The 23,127-nt window shown below is 40.8% G+C and overlaps 1 long non-coding RNA gene across 1 annotated transcript in view; it reads left to right on the top strand.

Moving 5' to 3' along the window:
• Positions 1–888: 888 nt before the first annotated feature.
• The window catches only part of LOC124719928, a 39,881-nt gene continuing 17,642 nt past the window's right edge, over positions 889–23,127 (top strand). Inside the window, exon 1 of the long non-coding RNA XR_007006020.1 lies at positions 889–962. This is a non-coding gene — a long non-coding RNA (uncharacterized LOC124719928). The remainder of the gene's footprint in view (positions 963–23,127) is intronic.

Genomic DNA, 23,127 nt, shown 5'->3' with positions numbered 1-23,127 from the left:
CACCAGTTGTTTTGCTCCCCAAATAGCAAAAATCCTTTACTGTTTTAAGTGTCTCATTTCCTAATCTGATTCCCTCAGCATCACGCGACTTAATTCGACTACATTCCATTATCCTCGTTTTGCTTTTGTTGTGTTCATCTTATACCCTCCTTTCAAGACACTGTCCATTCCGTTCAACTGCTCTTCCGAGTCCTTTGCTGTCTCTGACAGAATTACAACGTCATCGGCGAGCTTCAAAGTTTTTATTTCTTCTGCATGGATTTTAATACCTACTCCGAATTTTTCTATTGAACAACAACGGGGCGAGGCTGCAACCCTGTCCCACTCCCGTCCCAACCGCTGCTTCCCGTTCATGCCCCTAGACTCTTATAACTGCGATCCGGTCTCTGTGCAAATTGTAAATAGCCTTTCGCTCCCTGTGTTTTACCCCTGCTACCTTTAGAATATGAAAGAGAGTATTCCAGTCAACATTACTTGCGACTAATGACAGGTGCAAGATCTACCAGTGCTAAATCGCGCAAAGCGCAGAAATCGCAGACGGCACAGAAATCGCGTACATAACAGAAGTAGCAAGAATTGCAGAAATAGCATTAGTGGCGTGCGGAGGGAATACGAATTGTGAATTCGTTAACTGCCATTCTTAATTGCAACAAATCACAGTTAAGAAGCGTAGTTACCGAAAAGTACCATTTACAGATATCACTGATACTGGAAATTCGCAGTTTAGCCCATGCATATGCAGAAGTATCGGGTCGGTTAGTTGCCAAGCTGCACGGTACGAAGGTCACGCCTCGCGCAGGCCCTGAGTGAGAAGGTACCCTGGGGAGGGGAGGGGAATCATGTGACGTTCCAACTGCGGCGTTGGCTGGCGTAAAACAGTTGCTCGAGAGACGTGGCAGCGGTGGGAAGTGTTAACGGCAGACAGCGTTCTCTGCTCAGCAGGACGTGTGAACACACAGCAGGTAGGAGCGCTGACCTGGCTAGCCCTCTTCTGTGCACATTTTGCAACGTGCCGCATTACCAAGTGATATTTAGAAGTACTTAGTACTGGTGCACAAGCAGCAGCATAGGGTGAAAAGCTCCGGTGTCCTGTGTGCGAGCGGCCATGTCGCGCTACAAGATGGCTGCTTTAGCCGGCCAGCTGTTTGTATAAAAGAGCGCCCCCTAAGCTGTAGAATATCACACCTGGAGAGTAAGCCTACAAAATTAGGTTTACTTCAGAAAATATAGCGAAAAGGAATGGTGTGCATGAAATTTACAACGGGAGGAATTTCCTTGGATAGTTTCATAAATATCAAGTACGAAGATAATCATATTCTTCGAATAACCGTGAACGAACAGAGGAGCATTCGATTATCTCATCAACAAATTAAAGACGAATGGTTTTTACATGATCAAGAAGTTTTAACAGGCTATAAATGCGGAAGAATCACTAAGTACCCTAAATACGCACACACAAAATGGCGACAGCAACTAACAGCTAGCTGCGGTATAGCGGTATCGTTGCTGCGGCGTACCACGTACTTTTTATCTTTTAACTCAGTTACAGTTCCGTATACTAAGTTTTACATATACTGTTTACACTGCATCGCTAACTATATTTTTAGGTCTTGCCGAGGAACATCTGTAAGTGTTTACGCACCTATCCCAGTATATCTCATTAAATTCCTAATAAATTACAATGAACCATGACATTTTACAAATTTTTGCTGTTGCGAACGTAATTCATCAGCAGTCAGTGTTAAGGCCAAGTGTTTCAATTAATCTAAATAGTCTAAAAGTAAAGCGTACAAAATTTTTGAATAGGGAGTCAAACGTTGTGTGGAATGAAAAATATTAGGGAAACGTTGGGTCCACCTGATTTTCTATTCACGATTTCGAGCATCATTCAAAGGCACGTAGAACGTTTTTCTACTGTACTTGTTTCTTTTCCACAAATCATTTCACAAAATAATTGACAGATTTCTTTCCTTTTTTATTTTCAAGTGTTATTCAGAAAGCATGATATTACTCCTCGTTTGCCTTCCTAACGTTTTTCTGTTCTCGAAAATTCGAACTTTGGTACTTGATTCCAAGGAAGTCTTTTTGGCATTTAAATACGCCACCAGTCAGTGTATCTTACGTCCAAAATAGCTAGGCGTTGAATAGATGAAATTTTTGACACTTCATTTATTTGCTTGGCAGCAGCTTTTCGTGAAATATTTCAATTTTTCCTGAACTCATTAAGTTTTCGTTAATCACCCTGATTACTTTCAAGCAGTTAAATATTTTCATGCAAAACTAGACCTCACGCTGGTCACGTTGATACGCCGTTTACCCGTTTACCCGTTTCTCTCTTTTTTTGATATGAAAATTCGGACAAAACCTCGCGGTGTAATTTATAGTAAGTGTTTTCGCTCTGCTTACGCGTCTACAAACACGTATCGAGCGTTAATCACACGATAAAATAGTCCTTTCTGATTGCTGTCATTTACAAAAATCGTCATTTCGGTATCTTGAACCGTTTGAGATACGATTTTTACGACCACTTGATTCCCGAAGTGCAGGAAAGGTTCGGACGCGCCGCGAGCGACCCGTCCGCGGATACAACAATCAGTATCCCGAGAATGAAGAGAGATGTTCCGGTCTCAACTTTATATACAATTTAGATATATTGATTATTTCATACGCAGTAATGTACGGTTCTAAATGAACTATACGGAAAGTCTATGCAATGTGGTTTTACCTCTGCAAGTTCTTAAAAATGTCGTGCAGCCATGTACTCAATTTCGTGCATCACAGTAACTATGACGAATAACGAAAATAGACCTTCGTCGAGCAAAGATACAAGATTGTACACTATCGTAAATAATTTTAATTGTACGTAACATGTTTTTCTTTTAGTTCAGTAGACTCAGGAAATGTTATTACTCCCTGAAAATTTGAATACTCGACTCGAAGTGGTTTCTGAGATTTAAGGAAAAATGAAAGCGTAAATTTTTAGTAACGGCTTCTGAAGTATCAAGACTGTAACTCAATAAATGCTTAATTTTTTTTTATTCGCTCAGAAGCACCCTGTACCATACTGTGTATCATTCTCTTCATCTTTTTTCGAGTTTCTTCTTCTTTCTGGACTCCTTAGTGGCCAGCTGTGCTCAATACTCTGCTTTATCAATGCGAAAGTTGTCCGTCTGTTAAAGTTCTCAGATGCAGTTTGCTCCAGGATTAATTGCTATTGCTATGCTGTAGCACTTTCACCCTACCAGTGTTGCCATCATTAAAAGCAATAACAGCATCAAACCTCTCCCCCCCCCCCCCCCCCCACTTTAGTGTCTTTATTCCAACAAAACATTTCTTGGTAATAGTCCACGTAAGATTACTGAACGCCTCATTGGGATTGAGTCTGACCATGCAGACACCTCTTCAGCAATTCAGGATTTGCCAGGACTCTGTAAATAGGTTTTATGATATCCATGACTGCTTCTGCACCATGAATTAGGTTTTACATCAGTTGACAGTCTGTGTAAGATGTAGCCCATACTGCCTGCTTCATTTTCAACAAATCCTCAGTATTATTTCTAATGGACATCCCATAATACTGCTGTAGTTCATCAATTATTTTGCATGTTACCCTGCCTCTTACGGTTTTACCGTCGGGAAGTTTCTTGTTTCTCAAACATTGTGTCAACTTCCTCAACCTCATGCCCATCCTCTTATGGACATGACCAACACTGTTAACCTTTATAACTCGGCAATCCGCAGCCTTCTACATAAAAAAATACCTATTTAATTAGATCTTGAAGTAATGCACGTAGAAATTTTAACATTTTCAACCGGTGTAGATTGTATTAAAAGAAAATAAAATACTTCCCATGTGAGTTTATAAGTGATATAATTTTATTCGGAAGATTGCAAATTTTATGAGATAAAAATCCGAGAATGAAAAAATTTCCGTTCTGACTCCCCTCAAAAGACAGGAATTCAGCAGTGACGGCTTCTTAAGTTTTTCTCGCGTAGATTTCTCTAGGTAACTTAACAAGATGCCAGTTTAAGCCATGAAGGACGTGCAGTATTAATGCGATATTGCAGAGCCTATGTTCTTCGGGCATGTCTGACCGAAGAAACATTGCATCGCATTCCTGAACAACAAAGGCACTGCAGTGCCGTATTTATTATACACAGACACCTGGCAAACTACTTTAAATTAACATGTGCCGCTCCTCGGGAATATACACAATGAAAGAGTACAGATTGTTGACATATGGTGTGGCTGTGAGTCGAGTTCAAACAGCCTAATTGGAACGCGACTGCTCGCAGTAGGCAGGAAACCCGGCTTCGCCTCCTGGTCCGACACAAATTTTCATTGTCGTCACTCCATTATACAGTTCGTGGTTGTTCATATTCGTAATTGCGAGTACGTTTCGTGTGCAGCATTAATGTCTAGGCCTACCTATATTTTCAGGTAACTGTTCGTTAAAAAAATTAATAACCACGTCTCAGCTTCGCATTACTGCTTTTCGATTACTGAATTACCTTTCCAGTATTGGTTTATATATATATATTATCTAACTTAATTCCCAGAGTGCTTTAAGAATGTAGTTGCTGGTTGCCTTCCATCTGATACACCTCAGCTGATACCATGATGTTTAAAGAGTGTTGCTGTCGTATTGAAATTACTTTCAAAGCCGGATTTTATTTATTTACACGCCCAGTTCAGTAGGGCCAAGCTGATCTAAATGTTCGTTGAAGATGTCAGTACTTCTAATTTCAATATAAAAGTAATAACATTAAATAAAATGTATAAGAACCCAAGAATTCAAGCCATAAGTTTAAGTAAACTGAATCAACAATACAGCATAAGAATGAGCTTAATTTTTCAAGTAACTCCTCAAGAGGATAGGAGTGACACATGAGTAAACTCCTCAGTTTCGATTTGGAAGCGCGTGTATTACTGCGAAGTTTATGAATTTTTTCAGTAGCTTACCGAAAACGATGCAACAGTATGCTGCACACCTTGCTGCACAAGAGTTAAGTGCTATACAAATGCAGATTGGGTTTCTGCCTAGTATTAACTCAGTGAAAGCTGCTAATTCTTGGGAGTAAGTTGGTATTGTTAACAAGAAACTATAGTAAAGAATATGTATATTGAGAGGTCAATGTCAAAATACCCAGACTAGCGAACAGGGGTCGACAAAGAGGTTCGAAAACTTAACACCACTCATTGCTCGAACTGGCAGTTTCTGAGCCAAAAATATCCTTTTAGTCGAGAGTTACCCCAAAATATTACACCATACGACATAAGCGAATGAAAATAAGCAAAGTAGACAAATTTTCCCGTCGAACGATCACTTACTTAATATACCGTTGGAATAGTAAAAATGACCGCATAAGTCTTTGAACAAGATCATGAACGATGGCTTTCCACGACCGTTTCCTATGTATCCGAAGACCTAGAAATTTGAACTGTTCAGTTTCACTAATCATATGCCCATTCTGTGAAATTAAAACGTGGAGTTTTGCTGAATTGTGTTACAAATTATTAAAACTGAGTCGTACTGTGATTTAGCGTTACTTTTGTACAAGCCATTCTTGTCACAAACTGTACTATTCGAAACAGAGCCAATGTTGCACACAACGCCCTTTACTACCAAGCTAGTGCCATCAGCAAACGGAAATATTTTAGAGTTACTCGTAATACAAGAGGGCATATCATTTGCATAAATAAGATACGGGAGCGGCCCCTACACTGATTCCTTGCCCCCACCCCAATTTGACAGTACTCCACTCAGACCACACATCACAGCCGTTCTCAACAATGTGAATAATGACCTTTCGCTGTCTGTTAAAGTAGGAGGTGAACCGATTGTGAGCTACTCCCTATATTCCGTAATGGTCCAACTTCAATGGTTCAATCTGAGTCATCTCTTCCAGTATATAAACTCGATATGCTCCTAGCTGTATGACACAGAATACTGTAAATCCAGTGGCATAACATTTATTATTAACTTTACCTAACAACTGTTACTGGATGTAATTATGTGGATGACTTTTTAAAAGAGAGACCAGCTACAGATGAATGCCGTAATTTTTCTGTTTGAGAGGAACAGGATCTTTTCTGATTCTTTTTGTGATATCAAAAGACTGGAGAATTCCTGCGTTCTTCTATTGACGTCACTTACATCGAATTAATCAGTTTTCTACTAAGTGGAAGAGTAGAGACGAAAGAAAATTACAGTTTGCCTCGGAACTGTATTCTCGCGTAACAAACGTTTTTCAATGTGTAGCAAGCAAACTAGAATTTAAAGCACTGCTGATGAAGTGGTTACCATACTTGGAGTGAATAAAATTCCCCTATAAAGGAACCTCTATCTACGTAGATGTGACACAACCAATAATTCAGTAAACCTTTTGGCACCGTGACGTCAGCGAAAACATGACGGTTGCCGATCGATACTTGCAAAACACTGATTTTCAGGTTCTTTCGCGTTACATACTTACGTCCAATGCGAGGCAATAAGTTTGCCCGGCCCGAACTATTTGAAGTCCAGAGCATTGCGCATGCTCCGTTCAGAAGTTCCGGCGTTCAGAACTGTGGAGGCCTGTGAAGCTACAGCTTGGTATTTACATCGTCAAAGAGAAGCAATATGATAGTTTGCAGACAGTATACGTCGAGACTCATTGCAATTTAACTCGTCGTATTATTTCTTTTGAAAATAATTATTCGAGCACGTCGACGTAGTTGAAATATAGTAACCCCACGCCGGTAGGATTACAACAATGAGCGTTTCACATGTTTGAAATGGCAGGGTAGATTGACTGACGTAAAGGACGAGCTTTCGGGTCCAACTGGAGTCAATTGCCCTTTTTCTTTTGTTTAGACTTGGGTGAGTAATAGTGGAAACCTTAATTCGCTACAAATTGTGCAGTTCTAGGCTTTTCTAGGGTCCACATTTTTCAAAAGATTCCATTTTATAATCGTCTAATCTTTATACAAGGAGACAAATTATCATACTAGAAATATTGAAAATGGATGCATTTATTTGTAAATACTTGGATCGCCACCTAGTGTTTCTGTACTTTTCACGTAAGAGAAACGTATCGGTTGACTGGCATACTATAAATAATATAAATGTTGTTCTGCATGTGAGGATGAGAGTACGAATCAGATAATTAATAATATTTCAAAGTATTAAGATCAAGCAATGTTGTTTCCTATCGCATTGTCAGGCGTGCGAACAATGGCATTGGCGGCTGAGGTCGTTCGTTTGCTAAGTATTTCTGCATTATCGTGCGCCTTGCAAGTTCCCGAAACAAAATATCGCACTACTTGCAATGAAATTGCTGTGAAGATTGACTTATGGTTCTTTTATGCTAGGACTTTGTAATTTTTCATCAGATTGCTCACAAACCTCTCCCATGTCGCAGCCGATTACATCATTGTTAAAATTACTAAAATGAAAAAAATACAGAGAGATTAATGAAATACATATTGAAGAACTCACATATGCACATAAATTATTAAGACACTTGCATATAAATATTTGTTGCTTGGTAGTATATTAATGTAAATCAGTACATCGATGCGCCTCTTTACATCTGCCTATGTTCAGTATGTAATAAAATGTCTAGAGTTGTGGAGCAATGACAAAATGCGTACGTACAGGAACAATTATCTCAACACTCTCAGTAGCACGCGAGGAGAAAACGCTAAAGTACAATATTAAAACACTTTGTTTTTTCACCGCAATTACATATTCTTTATCGACAGTGCTTCATACCATGTCTTTGACAGCGTGAAAAAACACGGAATAGGTGTTCAAAATAGCTGATGTGGATGTTCGCGAGCTATCGAGCGAATAATTGCTCCCTTTGAAAACGGAGTTAGGGCATCTAAGGCAGGAGGACGTCTTTACGGTGTTGATGGTTCCACAAAGGAGATGGATTAAAGGGCTTCGAGATAATGGCGATGTAGCGAGAGGTCCGGTATCTGGAAGACGACACGTATGTGCATGGAGACAGGATGAAGAATTGGTCAGGGCAGCCTAGAATGATCCTTTGTCAGTCATCTGGGAATGAGGCAGAGCTTCACATTTCCCGGACTCTACGAGAACTGCTCTGCTTTTATAGATATAATTGTACAGTAAGTTACTACACACCATTTGCAACTCATTTTCCGAAACGTAAATTCGAAAACAAGACATCACCGTGAGTTAGCATTGTGGCATTGGGAACAGCGAGCTAGTCAGTGACGTCATACGAATCACACGACTCCAGTGGAGCTTTCTAGCGGGCGTTCGAATTATTTGAATTTAATTTCCGTTTTTTAGAATAATACTGAAATTCTAGAGGGAAAAAAGCACGTTGGGAGCATAAAATCACGTAATCAATCATTTAAGACTGTTTCCAGAAAACAGTTTCATTGTATTATGTTGTTCTGTTGGAAAGGCTAAGGTAATCGATTGTAATTCTTTGACTGTTTTCAATTCACTGTCGCTAGTGTTAAGGTCAATAGGTTAAAGCAGTACCTGGCTATTCTGGAGCAAATGCAAAAACTTTTCCCATCTAGATGAACCTACGGTGTGCACTAACGTCTTATATTTCTTTCGCCTGGCAACTTCTTTATCAGGGAAGTTTGAACACTGGTTAATAACTTTCAAGGTTGCAATTACTGTGTCTGAAGTGAGGCTTGAATGTCTTATTTCAGAAAGTTCGCATCACTACGTTGTAATCTAAAATGAGTCCTGAACTCTACAGTGTAGTTACTGACGTTGAGAAACTTGCAGATACTTCATATTTATCCAAAATACTTCAGAATCAATGCTGTAGGTCTGGATGTGTTCCGAGCAGCGTTGTGATGCGTGGTCGGATGGTCCCCCCCTCCCCCATCCCTCGCCTTCCACCGCTCACTTCGCCCTCACCTAACCCGCCCCCCTCCCCCCACAACTCTGACGACTGGTCTGACAACTAGTGGATCCTTTACGAGTCCAGGTGTCTCGGGTCACGCTCAACTACAGGATCAAACGATAGATGACGCTACGGTCACGTTACCATGATCCTTTGCGACGCCTGTAATACGGAGCGACAAAGAAATTCCAACTCCTGCTTATTCTATACATCTATAGTCTGATCTGTGAATGATGGCTGTTCGCGCAGATCGAGATATGGTCGGGGATTGCACTGTTTGCCGGTTCCAAGCGACGATTGCCGTAAGCGCATACACGTGCTCTGCGCAAAAAAAGCGTGTTTGCTGCAAATTATGATTCTCACTTGCCTGTGCGGAATTTGTTGCTTATCTCTACCATAGGCCGTGCCAAATAGCAAGAAATGGAATAAAAGTCTACTGAATAACTCGCTACGGTCGCGTTTAATGCTCACGATGGCAACCACTTTCATAGCAGAGATCTGAGAACAGTACTGAGCGCATATTGGTTGTCGGAGAATGCGTGACGTAGATGCGCAGAACAGGATTGACCCCAACTATAGTGAAAAAAATCCTGCAAGGAAAGGTTCCCTTCCCAGTTCCGCCACACAGTTTCGACCTAAATTCTGTAAAACTGGTCTGGAATCTTGGAAAGAATAAGATATGTAGTTCTAATGCATAGAGCATCTCGCTCACTGACCCGAAAAAATAAAGGCTGATGCTTCTGCTGTTAACAAATGTCACCTATCCTGAAGCAATCCTTTCGACGTAAACCGTTACGTTAGCGATTTGCGCGTCAGTTTTGCTCCTTTTATATTCAAGTTGCTTTTATGTTGGTTTCCTAAGGCAGAAGGAACCTCCTTCCAGATCTTTCCACCAGATAAATAACCTCAGTGAGTACTGACTGGGTATTGAACCCAGAACCTTGACATTACTAGCCAAAAACTGTAGTCATTACGCTACGACGTCATTAAGAATATTTGGGCATTGTAATTATAAGTAAAGTATTACAGTACGGATCAAGACCGTCATATACACAAAAATGGTGAGAGATAACTATTGGGGAAGAAATACTTTGACGGGCAAGGAAACTAAAAATATAACAAAATCACTCGGAATAGATTCAAGCAAAGGATCGGCTTTATCATTCGCGACGAATCAACATTCACAGCTATGAAAAATAACTACATCACCAAAGAAGATAGGTTAACTGTGGTTTTGACGGATACTGCCAGTGAAGATTCGTTAGCAGCTAAATTAAGGCATACTGTTACGTACTGTTCCTGTTGTCTTAAATGGGCACCTATTTCTGTGGCCGCATACACACAGGCGTCTAAAGCTAGCGGTAGCTTGACGTTAGAGCCATCTATCGGTAGGTCAGGTAGTTGAGCATCCCTAATTTCGCTAGCTTCACACGCATGCGCGTGGCAGCTGTGTGGAAATCCGTAAGTGTGGAGCGGCGGTTTGCCAGCACGCGCAACGCTTCCGCAATTGGAGGTAACTGCTGACCGCCGTAATGCGGCCAGCCCGAGAGGAACCAGCTGTCACGGGCATGGAGGTATTAAAGGCTGGAATACACGTTATCTGCTCTTTGTACTTGAAAAAAAAAAAAAATTAAATGGCGCTGAGCACTATGGGACTTAACAGCTGAGGTCATCAGTCCCCTAGACTTAGAAGTACTTAATCCTAACTAACCTAAGGACATCACACACACCATGCCCGAGGCAGGATTCGAGCCTGCGACCGTAGCAGTTGCGCGGTTCCGGACTGAAGAGCCTAGAACCGCTCGGCCACAGCGGCCGGCTCTTTGTACTAGGGGCGAATTTTCGTTGACAGTCGCTGTCAGACAGTTCCAAGCGAGAGCTTTCTAATCGTTCACTTCAGTTTACTTAAGTTTTTCGCGCGCGTTACTTGTTGTCCTGAGTGTTTTAGGCGTATGTCAAAGATTTTGCAGCGAAAAATCGAAAATATGTTTTAATTGCCGTTGTATATTTTACAATAATACACTAACGCGTTGTTCGAAATAGTATCAAAAATAAAGCCTCTGCCCAAAAGGAAATACTTTCGTGGCCCAAGTAAAATAGCTCTCAAGCAAATGGACAAAAGCAAACGTACGCACACCCCATGCCAGAAACAGTTATGGAAGAACTAAAGCCAATATATACAGATTCTAAACGCTGAGAATAACTTTTCCTTGACAAACCGCAGAATCAAAGTGAAAATTCAGATTGCACTTGGGACCACTCGCCACAAACTGTTTAATCGGCATGTCAGATTTTCACGCTGTGTCATCGATGCCATAATATGTTTTAAAGTTGGAATAACAAGCAGATTAAAAACCACGGGCAGACCAGGCATGAAAACTGGTGCGAACATAAAAAATACGAGTGGACAAACATCTCGCTGAAACGGCTGCTGAAAGTATGACAATAGACACCAGAATAACAAAGAAAAAAAACTAAAAAAGATCAAAACGATACTCGGAAGCAACAAGATTATGGAGATGCAATGTACTGACATATTATCATTGAGAAAGAAATTGCTGACAAATTTTTAATTTCAATTTCCCGTAACTAACCTGTCTGCATACTTACGTAGCATTATTTCCTAAAATATTAATGCTTCAAACAAAAGATTGCTTGAGTGATCATACAGTGCTTGCCTAAACATTGTACCGGCTTTATTCGACAATGTGTTAAGCATTTTAAGCTGGAGCATGTTATACGTTATTCAGTTATTATGAGAAAAAACTGACTTCTACGAAACATTTTTTAAATACGCAGGCAAAGATGTAAATTTTCTGCTTTATTGTTTTAACAAGTTAATAAGAAAAGAATAATTTTTTGGACCTTTTATTTCGAATAGTGAGGAGCTACAGTGTACCTAAAATAAAAATTACATTTAAGTAAATATGTCAGATAAAAATTAATTTTCACTCAAGTTTGAATTCTACAGTATTTAATTTTTTGTCTCATAGAGGTCACAATATACCAATTATTTCAAAATAATAGTAAAAAATAGACATTACGTCCAGGTCTCCTTAAATAGTCTCTGGTCAGACTAGAATATTCTTAAGGACTTTACCACTTTCTGGATTCGTTTAGTACCCCTGAAAAAATCGGCTCATTGTCTTATAAAGAAGTGGAACGAGTGCCGAGGTCTGTCTCGTGATCTTCCCAGCATCCTAAGTTGGTAACTTCAGTGGGAATGTAACCCCACTTGCTTAGAATTTCACAAAACACGTCGCCTTGTGAATTGTGGACTTCCAGAACACTGGAAACGCCATTCGGCGGTTACGTGATCAGTATTTGACCTGTACTCGATCCATAATCTCTAATAGACGCAAGCAAACAGTGTTCGTAACGCACAAACACTGCACCCACCTTATCTCTCCTTGCTTGACGAACCGCGTAATCTCCCAGATAAGCCCAACAGCTCTTCGTTGGGTGGCTCTCAAGAATCTCCAGCATAGGTTGGGAATATAACTGAGCTAATGTGGAGCCATCTACAACACGCTTGATTTTTCTTAATTATGTTTCCCAGTTTCAAGACTCTGTCCGCCTTTGTTATACATATGTCAATGAACATTCACATTTACATTGTTTCCAGCAGAATATAATGGCATTTGTACAATAAGAGACGGAAAATGAGATGATCTATTGCTGATGGATGATAGTGGCAACTCGGAGAACTTAATATGCTCAAGTGAAACATGACTGACTTTTATTGTCAGAACAGAGTAGTCCTTTTACGAAAAATAAATAAATTCAAACGTTCCTTGGTAACTGTCAGTGTGTTACGAATTATACTAACTCTCATTGGTGAGATATTGAATTGTGCTTACTCATACTGAAGTAAACAGTAGCTCCTAAAACAGGTTACCCCTACAGTTCCATGACTTGAGGAATGTTCAGTTTACATAACATGAACAGCTGATGTTTATACGAGGAGAATGGCTTTTCCTCGTACTTTAATCATAACAGGCAATTTTACTGCAAGTTCAACATTCTCCCCATGATATCCTTATGAATCAGCATAATTATTTTGATCAAGATTTGAAAATATTTTCTATGCAGCCAAACAAGATATATTACAAGGTCACAAAACTGTGAGTCATATTTTACTTTAACTGTGTTTTCTTTCAGAGGTAAGGCAAGGCACCGCAATACGAATTGAACACAAATTTAGGAACAATATTTATGCTGCAAGTATATCCATAAGTGCTGTTAAAGTATGCAGCAACCAGTAAGATAGGTTTTCAGTAAGTTTCAATAACTTTTAAGGGTCATTGGTGGGATAATGGTGGATTTCTAATCCAGTTTGAAGTTTTTTTTATTTATTTTTACAGAAATGTATTCTCTGCAGGAAATACTTCACATCCATTAACTGTGTTGACACAAATTGTATTAGTAGGAAAACGTTATTCCATCAAAAATATTTTCTTCATAGATCATCATATAAAAAGCTACCAAGAATCAAAGTTTCTTAGTTTAGGTTTTAGTAACACCATCTATCTTTAGCAGAGGGATTACTTTCATCAGCGATGGTGTTTCAAGATATCATTAACATTTCGTGGATCCGAATTTTTATAAAAAGCGCTATCAGCAAAAGAAGAGTTATGTTTGCCCACTGACTTGTTCATATCACTTTTCAGTGGTTACGTCGGCTCACTGCCTTCGAATCATGCATCTTTTATTCCCCTGAAGAATTTTCTGCCATTGGCTGCTGAATTACTGAAGAACTGCATTCGTTAAAATGACGTCGGTTCTAAATGAGGTGGAGATAACATGTGACAAAGTTATCCCGTTGTTAAACTCACTGATGAAACTTGCAGCGGATCGTGACAGCGTTATAAAGAACATCAGTTTTATCATAACCATTATTTTTACACGCATTGTTACATGAATGGCGTCTCAAAGTGCCCGTTTTCGTCTGGTTTCCTCAATTGCGTTCAGAATAGTAAAGGAAATTTTACTTTTTATTCCCCTAGTGCATAGAAATTCCCAAACCTCTTTTTATTCGATTGACTAGTAATTTTTGTTCTGGCGCGCTCTAGCTGGATATAAGGTGGCAAGACAACGCCATAGTAACATACACTACAGCAGGTGGAACCCATCTGTGGATCAAACTTACAAACGTAAACATTTGGGCGTGATTTGCCAGCTTATTCCTATGAACCTGTAGAGTGTATTCCATGAAAGTTCACCCACGTAAATTCAACCACATGTCATTGAACTTGTAAGTAGCCTGTTCATACGTTTCTGTTGGCAGTGCTATAGACTGTATTTATATCGCTGACAGGTCTCTGCGCCCTCCGTAAAAGACTCTGTGGTTGGAGGGACTAGCAGTTAGTGACCAGAAAGTGACGGGCTTGGATACGATCTCTTAGCAGACACTCAGTGTTGGTAGGACATGCATTGTAAAATGAGGATGGATGTAGTTGGTAATGTGTGGGTAGTGGAGTTATTGACTACTACATAATTTTTGGAACTAGAAGTCACGTGAATAAGGCAAAATCTGCTAAATACATTGTTTGCTCTTCAACAAAATCTTTCGTGTCATAACCATATGCCTCCCACTAGTTAATCTATAGTAGTTAGAATCCTTTTATTAAGCTGGCTGTAGTTGCTGCATGCTGTAATTGTAGTAGCCCATGTTATGAAGGTTTTCTATGAGCCAAGAGATCTATGAAAAAGTATTGGTTTTTGTTAGGATTTCTTGCAATTCAGGCCATTCTTTTGTGTTAATTATCTGAAGCCATGATGTCATTGTATAGCAGTTAGTTTGTGTTGGGCTTGTATATTGTGGGTAATAAATGAGTAGGTTAAGTTTGAGTTGTCTTCGTCAGGGAAAATTTATAGGTCAGTGTTGAAATGATAAAAATAAGGAAACACAAAGACGTTTCAAACTGTAATTCTTCTTGAAGCTTCATCTTTTGCAAAAAAGAAAAAACACCAAACGGGGGCAGTTTGTTTTGACCAACTTCTTCTGGAAAACAGTTGCAAATTGATTCCATAGCACAAGTGTTAACGCGTATGCGCATTTGAGAATCTTCACTCAGTTTTAGCGAAATATTTCCAAGACACATAGTTTTCATTGCAGGAGAAGCTCGATATCAAAGTATACTGCCGTATCATTTTTCGGTTTGAAGTTGTTAGTCACCTAGTAATTTCCATTCTTTACTGTGTTTAGAATACTTTCAAGAAATGTGTACTTTATACTTTTCATCTTCAGTGTGCTGTCGAAGTAGGTTGATTTTGGCATCGTCAGGCACACAAACGTGCATGCATTGTGTCGTACAGGTGCCATATGTCAGTTTGTCGGATAGAGTTCCATGCCTGTTGCTCTTCGTCGGTCGGTTAATGCTGTTTCTGGATGACACTGGAGTTATTGTCCGATGATGTCTCGTATGTGATCGATTGGAGACAGATATGGTTATTGACCAGGGTTAGGCTGGGTGTGGGGGAAGAGAGCAAAGAGCGAGGTCAGCGGTCTCATCGGATTAGGTAAGGACGGGGAAGGATGTTGGCCGTGCCCTTTCAAAGGAACCATCACGGCATTTGCGTGGAACGATTTAGGAAATCTCGGAAAACCTAAACCAGGATGGTCGGACACGGGATTGAACCATCGATCTTCCGAATGAGAGTCCAGTGTGCTTAGGGTGACCAGATGGGAGGATAAACAGCTGCAAAAAGGAGCACAAAGGAAGAAAAAAGAGGACACATCGAACGCTCAACTGCAAATGAGGATACCACCCGTCAGCTTCGGACAAGTCACGTGACTGCCGGGAAAACTACTAGTTTATTGTTACTGGTGGTCAGGTGGTGATTCCCAGAGCAACATTTGTTAAATTTTAAATTAAAAACATTGATTGTAGTGACAGTGTGGCATCAACTGTTTTTATATTCACGCGTAGGCTGCCTAAACGCCACCCCTCATTGATTGATTTCATGTGACTTGTCCAAAGCTGACGGCTGGTATCCTCATCTGCAGTACTCAATTTTAATAAATGAGTTTATTATTTATAGACATAACATACATAAATTCCTTAACAATTATTGATACTTCTCAGAGGAACCAATCTTTTGCAGAAATTTAAGCTTACTTAACAGATTATTGTAAAATGACACACATGAAAATTGTTTTAAATTATATTGAACCATCAACAGGTTTAATCTATTCCTCCCATCAGTCCACTGTGTGGTAATTAGAGAAAATATTCTTTTAGCATTATGCCCTGAAATACTGAAAAAGTATTCAACTCGGAGTGACAGTCAGCTGACTTACTGTCACAAAAACACTATCCATTTTTTACTACAAGATAAAGTCCTAAATTCTGGATCATCATTATTCCTTTTTAGAAATTGCCTGAAATTGCAAAACTGATCAAAACATTTTGCATCTTCAATTTCAAAGGCTTTACATTTCTCCTGAAAATATACAAGGCTTTTCTCAACATCACTGTAGCAAAAATCATTTTTAAGTCACATCCATCTAGAGCAGGAGAAGCTCTCATACACAGCCACCATTTCAAATATTCATGCCATGACTGATAAAGTAAAATAGCTTCCTCCATAAAATGTTTGACTTCTTTCTCAAAGCCTTCCCCTGTTGCCATTTTGAGGATCTGCTTGACCTTAAGGCAAATGAATTTTTCACTTAATCGGTCTTCAAGCATCTTACATACTGACTCTAAAATTTCAGTGACATCAACCACAGAGTTTTCTTCCTTTTCTAATTCCAGAATACTTGTACTGAACAAAGACATCAATGAATGCAAATACCATAAGTAAGCTTCACTCAACCTGTTCTCAAAAAATGGAAACAAAACCTGTGGTGCTTTGCTTTCCGAGAGAAAGTAAGTTTTAAGAGCAGCATACATTTCCAGTATCCTTTCAATGGCTGGAAAAAGAGACAGCCACTTAGTCTTCACATGAGACAGGATTTGATTGTAATTAACTTCAACAAATTCATTAACTGTATTACGCTCAACTTTGTGGCAAAGCCGGAAACTGTAAAAATCCGCCCAGACCCCGGACAAAGAGCTGAAAAGGAGGACATGTCCGGATTAATCCGGACGTCTGGTCACCGTAAGTGTGCTAACCACTGCACCAACTCGCTCGGTAATCGACCAGGCCAAGGCAGCATGTCTTCACTCTCTATGGCACGTTGGGTTACAACAGCGGATTGTGGGCGAGGGTTATCGTGTTGGAAAACACCTGGGTGCAGTCCATTATTGGTAGCACAGCATGTCGAATCAGCAGGTTGATGTACAACTTTGCTGTCAAGATGTGTTGGCATAACTACGGGACTGGACTTTGTCATACGAAATGGCATTCCAGAGTATAATTACGCGTGCAGGTCCAGCTTGTCCAGGTGTTGGCTGCAGAGCTTCAGCTGGCCTTCTTCTAGCCAAGACACGGCCAACATTGGCACAGACAGAAATAGCTTTCATCAGAAAACACGACAGACTTCCACCCTAGCCTCCCAATGAGCTCTCACGTGACACCAAGGAAGTCGCAAATGGCGGTGGTTTGTGGTGAGTGGACGCACTTTACAGAGCTACTGGCACGAAGCTGTCCTTGACGTGACTGATTTGTAACAGTTGGTTGCGTCACTGTGGTGCCAGCTGCTGCTGAAATCACTGTTGCAGATGCACTACGATGCGCCAGAGCAACACCGACTCAAAGGAAGGCCTCAGCGCCTGTTAGTGACGTCACGTCAGTAAGGCACGGCGAACGCCAGGTCTGTTGCAGGCAGAAACTCCTGGGCGTGCTTATCACTATAAATCTCTCATTTTTGGACAAAATGTTTGGTATTGTTGTGGATTCTGCAGTTGTATTTAGATGAAAGATTTTCTTGCTATTGTAAAGCTGCAAATGAAGATCATAGTTCTGTATTACTGAATCCTGTCGAAACAAACGTAGATGAATATGAGAAGATGCTTTGCCCCATTGCAAGCTTCGGAAATTTTACATTCAAGTAACTATATTTACTTGATCCATTTTACTATCGAAAATTACCCCAATCCCCTTACAATGAACTCGTTTCCTTCATTTATTTATTTTCGTTTGACATCGTCACTGAAATGTGAAACAATTTACATGTGTAAATGTCCAACTGTTGCCAGTCACTAGATTAGTCGTTTTCAACGAAAGGAATTCTAAACAGGAAACAAAATAGCTTCATACATCGAAAATACTGCGGAGCTTAAACTTTTTTAAACATGCACATTAGAAAAGATAAATATTCCCCTCTTGCAACTGAAAGGAGAAACTTAATAAGATAAAAAAAAATTTGATAAAACAAGTATCTCTTTTGCCTCTTCTTCTGTCCCCCACCCCCTCCCCCAACGTGTACAATCGCAAGATATTTCATTAACATTCAGTGCTCCTCACCGCATAGTCAACCAAGATATCTAAAGAAGAGCACCAATACGTTCAGTTTCTTGTAAAAGCGACCCAGTACAAACGTAACTTCCTCAGATTTACAAATAAGGTAAAGAAGCACGAATTCTGTTGCTGTTGTTTTTGTATGTCAATCCTTAAAACAGGTGGAAATTTAAGTTCAGGAGTACACTATTTGTTAAGAAGTGTAATGAATTGCACAATTAATTGATTGCAGAAATCTCTCAGAACAATGTGTATTGGTCAACTACCGCCAATAGTTTCACATTTTCCTGTGTCACAGAGTGAGACACCACCATTATGAGTATGCCTGCAACAGACCTGGCGTTGGCCGTGCCTAGCTGACGTGGCGTCACCAACAAACGCCGAGGCCTTCCTTTGAATCGGTGTTCGCCAGAGCCATACGCCGAACACGGTGGTTTTCGCTCTCAGTAGTGCCACGTGTCCGTCTGGAGCCGCTGTCAGCAATCATGTACACTGGCTACCTTCCTGGCAAGTCCTTCAGCAATATCGCAGAAGAAACAGCCAGCTTCTCGCAGCCCTATTACACCAGCTCGTTCACACTCAGAGAGGTGTTTATAACGGCGTCTTTGTCGCCTTAACGGCTTTCCTGACTACCATCAGCTCAAAACATAGCCCCGGGAGTAGACAACATTCCGGTAGAACTACTGACAGCTATGGGAGAGCCAGTCCTGACAACTCTACCATCTGGTGAGCAAGATGTATGAGACAGGCGAAATACCCTCAGACTTCCAGAAGAATATAATAAGTCCAATCCCAAAGAAAGCAGGTGTTGACAGATGTGAAAATTACCGAACAATCAGTTTGATAAGTTACTGCTGCAAAATACTAACGCGAATTCTTTACGGTAGAATGGAAAAACTAGTAGAAGCCGACCTCGGGGAAGATCAGTTTGGATTCCGTAGAAATATCGGAACACGTGAGGCAATACTGACCCTACGACTTATCTTAGAAGCTAGATTAAGGAAAGGCAAACCTACGTTTCTAGCATTTGTAGACTTAGAGAAAGCTTTTGACAATGTTGACTGGAATACTCTCTTTCAAATTCTGAAGGTGGCAGGGGTAAAATACAGGGAGCGAAAGGCTATTTAGAATTTGTACAGAGACCAGATGGCAGTTATATGAGTCGAGGGCCATGAAAGGGAAGCAGTGGTTGGGAAGGGAGTGAGACAGGGTTGTAGCCTCTCCCCGATGTTATTCAATCTGTATATTGAGAAAGCAGTAAAGGAAACAAAAGAAAAGTTCGGAGTAGGTATTAAAATCCATGGAGAAGAAATAAAAACTTTGAGGTTCGCCGATGACATTGTAATTCTGTCAGAGACAGCAAAGGACTTGGAAGAGCAGTTGAACGGAATGGACAGTGTCTTGAAAGGAGGATGTAAGATGAACGTCAACAAAAGCAAAGCAAGGATAGTGGAATGTAGTCGAATTAAGTAGGGTGATGCTGAGGGAATTAGATTAGGAAATGAGACACTTAAAGTAGTAAAGGAGTTTTGCTATTTGGGGAACAAAATAACTGATGATGGTCGAAGTAGAGAGGATATAAAATGTAGACTGGCAATGGCAAGGAAAGCGTTTCTGAAGAAGAGAAATTTGTTAACATCGAGTGTAGATTTAAGTGTCAGGAAGTCGTTTCTGAAAGTATTTGTATGGTAGTGAAACATGGACGATAACTAGTTTGGACAAGAAGAGAATAGAAGCTTTCAAAATGTGGTGCTACAGAAGAATGCTGAAGATTAGATGGGTAGATCACATAACTAATGAGAAGTATTGAATAGGATTGGGGAGAAGAGAAGTTTGTGGCACAACTTGACTAGAAGAAGGGATTGGTTGGTAGGACATGTTCTGAGGCATCAAGGGATCACCAGTTTAGTATTGGAGGGCAGCGTGGAGGGTAAAAATGGTAAAGGGAGACCAAGGGATCAGTACAGTAAACAGATTGAGAAGGATGCAGGCTGCAGTAGGTACTGGGAGATGAAGAAGCTTGCACAGGAGAGAGTAGCATGGAGAGCTGCATCAAACTAGCCTCAGGACTGAAGACCACAACAACAACATCAGCTCACCACGTCCAGTCTCAAAGATAACAAACGCTCACGATTGTTACAGCGTGTTTTTAAAGCGAACTTGATTTCAATCCCCATAATGACATTACTAGAGCCACTCTTATACGGCTGGCACAAAATTTTAATACACATATTTCGGACGTAAACAGGCTTACCAACATTCGTTTGTTGCACAACTCCTTCTCGGTGTTCTCATTTATTTTCCGTCAATGTATTCCACATATTACAATTCGACACACAAGTTTTCATTATATATTCTATTCTGCTGTAGTCTGATGTGTATGGTCACGCACTTGAGCCAAAATATTGTCCACAGAGATTTCACTGTTAACTGTTAATGTAGTTCGCTTAAAAATTTATGTATTGTCGCACAACACGATTAAGCTCGCAGAGCCCAGTACGTTGTCCTCAATGGTGAGTGTTCACCGGAGGTGAGGGTATCATCTGGAGTGCCCAAGGAAATGTGGTAGGTCCGCTGTTTTCTATCTGCATAAATGATCTTTTGGATAGGGTGGATAGCAATGTGCGGCTGTTTGCTGATGATGCTGTGGTGTACGAGAAGGTGTCGTTGAGTGACTGTAGGAGGATACAAAATGACTTGGACAGGATTTGTGATTGGTGTAAAGAATGGCAGCTAACTCTAAATATAGATAAATGTAAATAATGTAGATGAATAGGAAAAAGAATCCTGTAATGTTTGAATACTCCATTAGTAGTGTAGCGCTTGACACAGTCACGTCGATTAAATATTTGGGCGTAACATTGCAGAGCGATATGTAGTGGGACAGGCATGTAATGGCAGTTGTGGGAAAGGCGGATGGTCGTCTTAGGTTTATTGGTAGAATTTTGGGAAGATGTGGTTCATCTGTAAAGGAGACCGCTTATAAAACACTAATACGACCTCTTCTTGAGTACTGCTCGAGTGTTTGGGATCCCTATCAGGTCGGATTGAGGGAGGACATAGAAGCAATTCAGAGGCGGGCTGCTAGATTTGTTACTGGTAGGTTTGATCATCACGCTTCAGAAACTCTGGTGGGAGTCTCCAGAGGAAAGGAGGCGTTCTTTTCGTGAATCGCTACTGAGGAAATTTAGAGAACCAGCATTTGAGGCTGACTGCAGTACAATTTTACTGCCGCCAACTTAAATTTCGCAGAAAGACCACAAGAGTGATTAGGGCTTGTACAGAGATACAGGCAGTCATTTTTCCCTCATTCTGTTTGGGAGTGGAACAGGGAGAGATGATGCTAGTCGTGGTACGAGGTATCCTCCGCCACGCACTGTATGGTGGATTGTGGAGTATGTATGTAGATGTAGTGAAAATCGGGCAACGAGAACGCTCCAAAAACGTCATAACAGGTTGTAATTACAGGGCGACAGTTATTGAACTATATGACATAATATCGTCGTAACTTCTGAACGGTTTGCGTTAAGATATTTAAACTGCACGGTTGGCCGCGGGGCAAGATGGGAATTAGTATGCACATGCATGGTCTGGCTTAACGACGAAGTTCGCTATCATTTGGATAGGTTTGTCAGTAAGCAAAACTGGCGCATTGGAGGCTGAGAACCCATATTTAGCGATCGAGAAGTCTCTTCAAACTCAACAGGTGACTGTGTGGTCAGCTATCTCCAATCACGGAATAATCGGTGCGATATTCCTCGATGGCACGGTGACTAATGTTATATGGAGGTTGTGGAACATGGTTTCATCCCCATTGTCCTAAGTGATCCTGATTTCGACAAGATGTGGTTCGTGCAAGACGCTCGATCCCATCGCAGCAGGAGAGTGTTTGATGTCCAGAAGGAGCACTTTGGGGACCGTTCTGGCTTTGGGGACCGTTCTGGCTTTGGGGTACCCAGAGGCCACTGACATGGGCTTCGATTGGCAGTCATACTCTCCGGATCCGAACACATACGACTTCTTTTCGTTCGGCTATATTAAAGATAAGGGGTACAGTAATACCCCTAAAACCATTGCTGAACTGAAAACATCCAATCAGGAGGTCGTCGACAGCATCGATGTTCTGACACTTCAGCGGGTCATGCAGAATTTAGCTATTCATTTGCGTCATATCATCGGCAATGATGCCAGGCATATCGAACATGTGACACTCTAAATCCGAATATCTGTTGTGACGTAGATGTTTAATAAAGTGTGTGCACGGCGTAGTTTGTAACTAATTGCCTTTTTTCATATAGTTCGGTAACTGTCACCCTGTGAATTGGGTGACAGCGTAGCTGACGTGCGGTGTTCGGTGTCCTGTCGTGCGTTCCTTCTTGTTTGAATGAACTGTTCTGGGAAAGGAACTGTCTGGCACGGTCTTCCTTTTAGTTCTCGCTTCCCGTAGCTACTGTAAGTTCGAATGCACATGCACAGCTCTCTCCTTCCTTCATACTTACACCTCACTCCCTGGCCTAAAACTCCATAGCTCTGAAGTTCTAAAGGCGAACTTTCCGAAGTGCGTCGGATCGGAAAACGGAAACTGTTCCGGGGTAGTTTACTTCGTTCTGTTCAGGCTCCAATTCCGATCCTCCTCCTCCTCCTCTCACCCCCACCCCTCCCTGACACAGTTATTTTGTAAAGTAGAGCTGTAGTAGTTTCCATCATTTGCAGAAGTGCACTAGGCTTCCATTTCGAATGGCTTCCCGATGATGTAACATCGGACAGAAGATGCCCCTTCCGGGTCTTGTCATTATGATTTGTTTACAAAATATCGATATATCGACATTCCCTTCA

Source organism: Schistocerca piceifrons, chromosome 11 (genome assembly GCF_021461385.2).
Source record: "Schistocerca piceifrons isolate TAMUIC-IGC-003096 chromosome 11, iqSchPice1.1, whole genome shotgun sequence".
Classification (NCBI taxonomy): Eukaryota; Metazoa; Arthropoda; class Insecta; order Orthoptera; family Acrididae; genus Schistocerca; species Schistocerca piceifrons.
This window is presented reverse-complemented; position numbering and strand designations above follow the sequence as displayed.